This window comes from Takifugu flavidus, chromosome 14, assembly GCF_003711565.1.
Source record: "Takifugu flavidus isolate HTHZ2018 chromosome 14, ASM371156v2, whole genome shotgun sequence".
NCBI lineage: Eukaryota > Metazoa > Chordata > Actinopteri > Tetraodontiformes > Tetraodontidae > Takifugu > Takifugu flavidus.
Genome location: NC_079533.1, coordinates 730,617 through 737,155, shown reverse-complemented (window position 1 = coordinate 737,155; position 6,539 = coordinate 730,617). Strand labels below are relative to the sequence as shown.

The 6,539-nt window shown below is 46.2% G+C and overlaps 1 pseudogene; it reads left to right on the top strand.

The window, feature by feature from the left end:
* LOC130538217 (NACHT, LRR and PYD domains-containing protein 14-like) overlaps positions 1-6,539 on the top strand; it is a 141,114-nt pseudogene that overhangs the window by 21,381 nt on the left and 113,194 nt on the right.

Below are 6,539 nucleotides of genomic sequence, written 5' to 3'. Positions count from 1 at the left end.
AAGACCTGGAGAGGAGCGCCGTGGGACGAACCGAACGCCGAAGTCTGTGCACAGCCGGAGTCAAAAAGACATCCGAATCGAAAGACCTTTCATCACGAGTTGATGGAAGGCTGCTGACATCTTCGTCCCTCCCAGGGCGACCATCTCCAGTGACGGGAAGAAGGCACCAAAACAACTCAGAGAGAAACCATAGAGGCAACGGAGTGAGTATAAGACACAAAAAGCGCTACACGGAAAATACCGCGGTATTACCTGCCTGGTCATCAGGAGAGAAGCAGAGGCAAGATACACCCGCCTCCTCGGAGGTAGAAGCTTGGTGTATACTCTCCTGATTAAAAAAGAGGGGTTATAAGGCCACGGCGGAGGGACTGAACTAGATATCCTGTAGGGATTGAGGGTTGTTCAGTCGGGAGATCAGGCGTCTCCACCCAAATACATAAAAACTGATAAATAAAGTGCAAACATGGGCAACCAACATTCCACAAAAGGTGCTGAATTCGAAATCCCAGCATCATGTAAACACATGGAAGACAAATATCCAGGTTCATGCTCATATGTTCAGCTGTGGATGACTAAGTTCAACTGGGATGGTAACTTAGACAGGCCAGGCAATATTATAAAATTAAAAGAAGATTTATAGAATATGGAAAGAAACATCCAAAAGTAAATGTGGGGTTGACACAATGTCATCTCTGGCTCACTGAATCAAAATATAGAAGAGAAAAACAAAATCAAGAAAAAGAGAAACGAAAAAGAGAGAAAGAAGAGAAAAATGAGAACTCCTTATACCCATCGCTGAGTGCGTACGTGAGGGCGGAGGACAACGAAACAGGATGCAGGAGTCAATTGATAAATGTGCCTCCTCCGTATGTTCCTCCACCTCCTGTTCCACTAGCTCCCCTTCAGGCGGTCCCATTGGACCCGCCCGGAGCTATAGCCCCCCTTGCTTCAAACACTAATCCTTTTTTGGGCCCCTCTCTATCGGGAGCCCAGTGCAGAAATTACCACATGCAGGACAACACTGTGCAGATGTACCCATTGATCCAGGGTGCAAACCCACAAGCCGGTGTGCAGGGTCAAGATCCTACTATCTTGGTGTATAGAACCTGGACTCCAGAAGACTGTAAAAAAGCTTGTGATGACATAACCTCGCCCCAAATGGACGTAGAGTTGTGCATCCAAGACATAAGACAGTTACTGAGAAGTTACCATACTAACGGTACTGAAACCCAGCAAATCCTCATGTGCGTTAATGGCAAGAAATGGGGCACTGTTAGAGGAGATTGGGTCCCAGTGGATCCAGCCACTCAACAACCATGGCAGCCTGGCAGCCAAGAACTAAATGACAGACTCGACAGACTGTACGAGCGCATGCGAACTATAACAGCAGTTAAAGCAAGCTATACATGGGGGATCAAAATCAGAGATAAAAACCTGGGTAGAGAAACAATTAGTTGATTTCGGAACTTGTAACCTAGGCCGCTATGAACAACATGCTATGCATGCTGAAAAACAATGCCAAAAGAGTAAGAACCAATCAACAGGCATGTTTTTCAATGCCAATCCTTTCCCAAGCCGAGGCCGTGGACGTGGGCGAGGCCGAGGCGGAAGGGGAGGAGGAGGCAACTCCCGTGAAAATGATCAGTGTCATTATTGTAAAAATTATGGACACTGGGAACGTGATTGCAGAAAGAAACAACGTGACCAGAGATACAATAGAGGACAGCAGCAAGGTTCTAATCCACCTCAGCTATGACTAGAACCGGAAAAAGATGTCACAAAAATTAAAACAAATCAGGGCACAAAATTTGACCAATTTGAAAAAGATGACCTAGAAGATGTTTTAGATTTAGAAACCATCTTCCTGTTTGCTGAAGGCAAACCAGAAATACAACTGACCGTGTTAGGCAATTCTTTAACATTCTTAGTAGACACGGGTGCAGGTAAATCAGTAATTAGAGATCCAATAGCCCTGACACCAACTTCTACACAGATTTTTGTGAGATCAGCAAATGGTCTCATAACTAAAGAAAAAATGTCAGTCCCTGTAGATGTTTGTGACCCTGTAAGTGGAATCACACTTAAAGTTCCTTTCGTGATCTCCACCACATGTCCCGTAAATCTGTTAGGAAGAGATCTTATCTCTCAGCTTCAGTTGATGATTCGCACTACAGCCGAAGGAATGTGGTCTGTAGATAGAATGGTTAATCTGTGGGTAAGAGAAGGAGAGACGTGCAGTAAATTTTGGTCACTCAACATTCCTGAAAAGCAGCCCCCTCCATTCTCTGACCCAATCACTATGATATATGGTAAAGCTCTGTCATACTTACAGCCTGAAGCCCAGCTCCACAATCAAACTGACCTGCATGTAACCATGCATGTGGAGCACACTGGTGGATTCTGTAAATCAGACCCACACGGCACATCAAGCTATGCAGAGAAGTTTGCTAAACTCAAAGATCCACAAATGATTGTAATTATGCATCTATATGTGTGTGGTCAGACAGCTGTCTGCACGGCAGGAAGCCTTTCCACCGAAGCAGCAGCGCTATTCAAAGTGTCAGGTTCTGTACCACATGTTTCTATTGCTAAACCGCTTAAGAAAAGATGGCAAGACTTGGGATGTGACGTAAAACACTGGAGCAGCCTGCCCTATAGGCCTAAGGGTGAGGTTGATTTTAATGATCAGTTCCAGGTGTGGCGTATTCCCCTTAAAACATGGTTGCTGACACATCCAGCAACGCACCTCACAGACCACAGTTCATGAGAAGAAAACATCTTCCTCACGCAGGAGGAAGAGGAGAAGCTGAAAGAGCTTCCCCCTGAATTATGGTCGGAAGGACCTGCAGATGTAGGTCTTATAAAAGGAGCAGAACCTGTAAAAATAATCCCTAAATCAGATTATAGACCATTTCAGAGACAATATCCCCTTAAGACTGATGCACAGGAGGGTATTGTTCCGATATTTAACTCACTGCTTAAAGCAGGAGTCATCAGAGAGTGTCCTGAGTCTCCTGTAATTACACCCCTATTTCCAGTAAGGAAGTCACCACCATCTACCGGCTGGCGGATGGTGCAGGACCTGCAAGCTGTAAACGCTGCAGTGGTCCCTAGGTCTCCCTTAGTCGCAGATCCATACACCCTGCTGAATGACTTAAACCCTGAACATCAGTGGTACACGGTGATCGATGTATCCAATGCATTTTTCTCTGTACCAGTACATCCAGACAGCCAGTTTTGGTTTGCGTTTACGTTTCAAGGACGGAGGTACACCTGGACAAGGTTACCTCAGGGCTACTGTGAGAGTCCCACAATCTTCTCTCAGGTAATGATGTCATCGTTAGCTAAGTTTAAACCTCCGTGTGGAAGTCAAATCCTCGTCTACGTGGATGACATCCTCATGGCGTCAAAAACAGAGGGAGATTGTTGGTCAGACACGCTAGCATTGCTACACTGGCTAGCCTCTCAAGGCCATAGATTAAGCAAAAGCAAACTGCAACTGGTGAAGCAGGAAGTGGTTTATCTGGGCCATGTTTTGACACATAATGGTAAAGCTATTCTCGAGTCGAGGAAAACAGCAGTGCTTGAAGCCCCAAAACCAAAAACAAAGAAGCAGATGATGTCATTCTTAGGACTAGTGAATTTTTGCAGATCATGGATCTTAGATTATGCGAACTGAAGAAGCATTTGTGTACATAAAACAGGCCCTTGTAGGTGCTGGAGTGTTAAAGCTGCCAGACTATCAGAAGCCTTTTGAGCAGGTCGTAGATTGCAAAGGTGACTTTATGACTTCAGTTTTATTGCAGAAGCACGGAGATAAGAGGCAGCCAGTGGCCTACTACTCCCACAAGCTAGATTCCGTAGCTTGTGCACTCCCACCATGCGTTAAAGCAGTGGTGGCAGCATCTGAGGCAGTAAAAGCCTCCGCAGGAGTGGTGCTATATCATGAGCTAACTTTGCTAGTTCCACATGCAGTGTCAATACTGCTGCTACAAAGTAAGATAGCATTCCTGTCGCCAGCACGTCATCTTTCCTGCATGGCAGTGTTGCTGTCTCAGCCAAATCTGACGATTCGTCGCTGCACGACCTTAAACCCAGCGACGCTGCTACCCACCGCAGAAGAGGGACACCAGCACAACTGCCTGGATGAGGTCTCCACCAAGGTCCTGCCTAGGGTTAGGGTTAGGGTTAGAGTTAGGGTTAGGGTTAGGGTTAGGGTTAGGGTTGGAGTTGGAGTTGGAGTTGGAGTTGGAGTTGGAGTTAGGGTTAGGGTTGGAGTTAGGGTTAGAGTTATGGTTAGGGTTGGAGTTGGAGTTGGAGTTAGGGTTAGCATTAGGGTTAGGGTTGGAGTTAGGGTTAGGGTTAGGGTTAGAGATGGAGTTAGAGTTAGAGTTAGGGTTAGGGTTGGAGTTGGAGTTGGAGTTATGGTTAGGGTTAGCATTAGGGTTAGGGTTGGAGTTAGGGTCATGGTTAGCATTAGGGTTAGGGTTAAGGTTAGGGTTAAGGTTAGCGTTAGGGTGAGAGTGAGGGTTAGGGTTAAGGTTAGCATTAGGGTTAAGGTTAGGGTTAGGGTTGTGTTAGGGTTAGGATTAGCATTCGGGTTAGGGTTGGAGTTGGAGTTAGGGTTAGCATTAGGGTTAGGGTTAAGGTTAGCGTTAGGGTAAATCAATGGATAGTGTGGGGGGACTCGCCTCCTGAAGGAGTCAGTAAAGGCCACCTCAGGAGCCTTCTCTGGGCCCCCCAGTCAGGCTGGAGAACCTTCAAACAGCCCAAAATGAGCTGGATCTTTGCTGCCATCTCACCCTGCTGCACCTCAGTGCTCCACCTGAGCTGAGGGGCAGCTGGGAGAAGGTTCCCTGAGCTCCCTGCTGAAGTGACCAGGAGGGTTAGGGCTAGGGTTAGGGTTGGAGTCAGGGTTAGGGTTAGGGTTAGCATTATGGTTAGGGTTAGCATTAGGGTTAGGGTTAGAATTAGGGTTAGGGTTGGGGTTAGGGTTAGGGTTGGAGTTAGGGTTAGGTTTGGAGTTAGCGTTAGGGTTAGGTTAGGGTTAGGGTTAGCATTAGGGTTAGGGTTAGAGTTAACATTATGGCTAGGGTTAGGGTTAGCATTAGGGTTAGGGTTAGGTTTAGGGTTAGCATTAGGGTTAGGGTTGGGTTAGGGTTAGGGTTCAGGGTTTGGGATAAAACTTTTTTTTACACTGGCCTACTGATCTGGATAGCAGGGGAGTGCGGAGGGTGGGTGAGGGGGGGGTTAGGGTTAGGGTTAGGGTTAGAGGGTTAGGGTTAGGGTTAGGGCTAGAGACACAGGGTCTCCAACGAGCCCTTAAACTCCTTCAGCCCTGTATATTTTTCTGAGGCGTCATTGCTAATTCAGAAATCCAAGACCACTACGTGTCTTTTAGATCCCATCCCAACACACCTGTTGAAGGATGTTCTACCACTGATAGGCAGTTCTATCCTGGACCAGATCAATGGTTCTTTAGTGTCAGGTTATGGACCCCGGTCCTACAAGGTGGCAGTGATTAAGCCGTTGCTTAAAAAACCATCACTGGACCCTGAGGTCTTGGCAAATTATAGGCCAATATCCAACCTTCCTTTTATCTCTAAAGTTCTAGAGAAGGTGGTGGTGACTCAGTTACTGGAGCACCTGCAGAGGAACAGCCTGTTTGAGATGTTTCAGTCAGGCTTTAGAGCTCACCACAGCACAGAAACAGCACTTCTTAAAGTCACTAATGATCTTCTCATAGCTTCCGATCATGGACTGGTCTCTATGCTGGTTCTGCTGGACGTCAGTGCTGCTTTTGATACAGTTGATCACAGCATCCTGTTACAGAGACTGGAACATGTGATTGGGATTAAAGGGACAGCACTAGACTGGTTTAGATCATACTTATCTGATAGATACCAGTTTGCCCATGTCCACGGCGTTCCCTCCTCATACAGTAGGGTTAGCCATGGAGTTCCTCAAGGTTCTGTACTCCGACCAATCCTCTTCACATGTACATGCTTCCCTTAGGGAACATTATTCGGCAGCATGGGATAAATTTTCATTGTTATGCTGATGACACTCAGCTCTATTTATCCATGAAACCCGAGGAGACAGAGAAGTTAGTGAAGCTCCAGACCTGTCTTAAAGACATAAAGTCCTGGATGTCTTCAAATTTCCTCCTCCTTAACCCAGGAAAAACTGAGGTCATGGTGTTTGGTCCTGAACCTCTCAGGGATAGATTAGATCACATGATCACTCTAGATGGTATCTCATTAACATCTAGTCTCTCTGTGAGGAATCTAGGAGTAACTTTTGATCAAAATCTCTCCTTCAACTCACACATTAAACTAGTCTCTAGAAGTGCTTTTTTTCACTTGAGGAACATCTCAAAGATCAGGAAGCTACTGATGCAGCCTGATGCTGAAAAGTTAGTCCATGCATTTGTTACTTCCAGGCTGGACTACTGTAACTCCTTATTATCAGGGTGTCCAAACAACTCTTTAAGAAGCCTCCAGTTGATCCAAAATGCTGCAGCCAGAGTTCTGACAGGT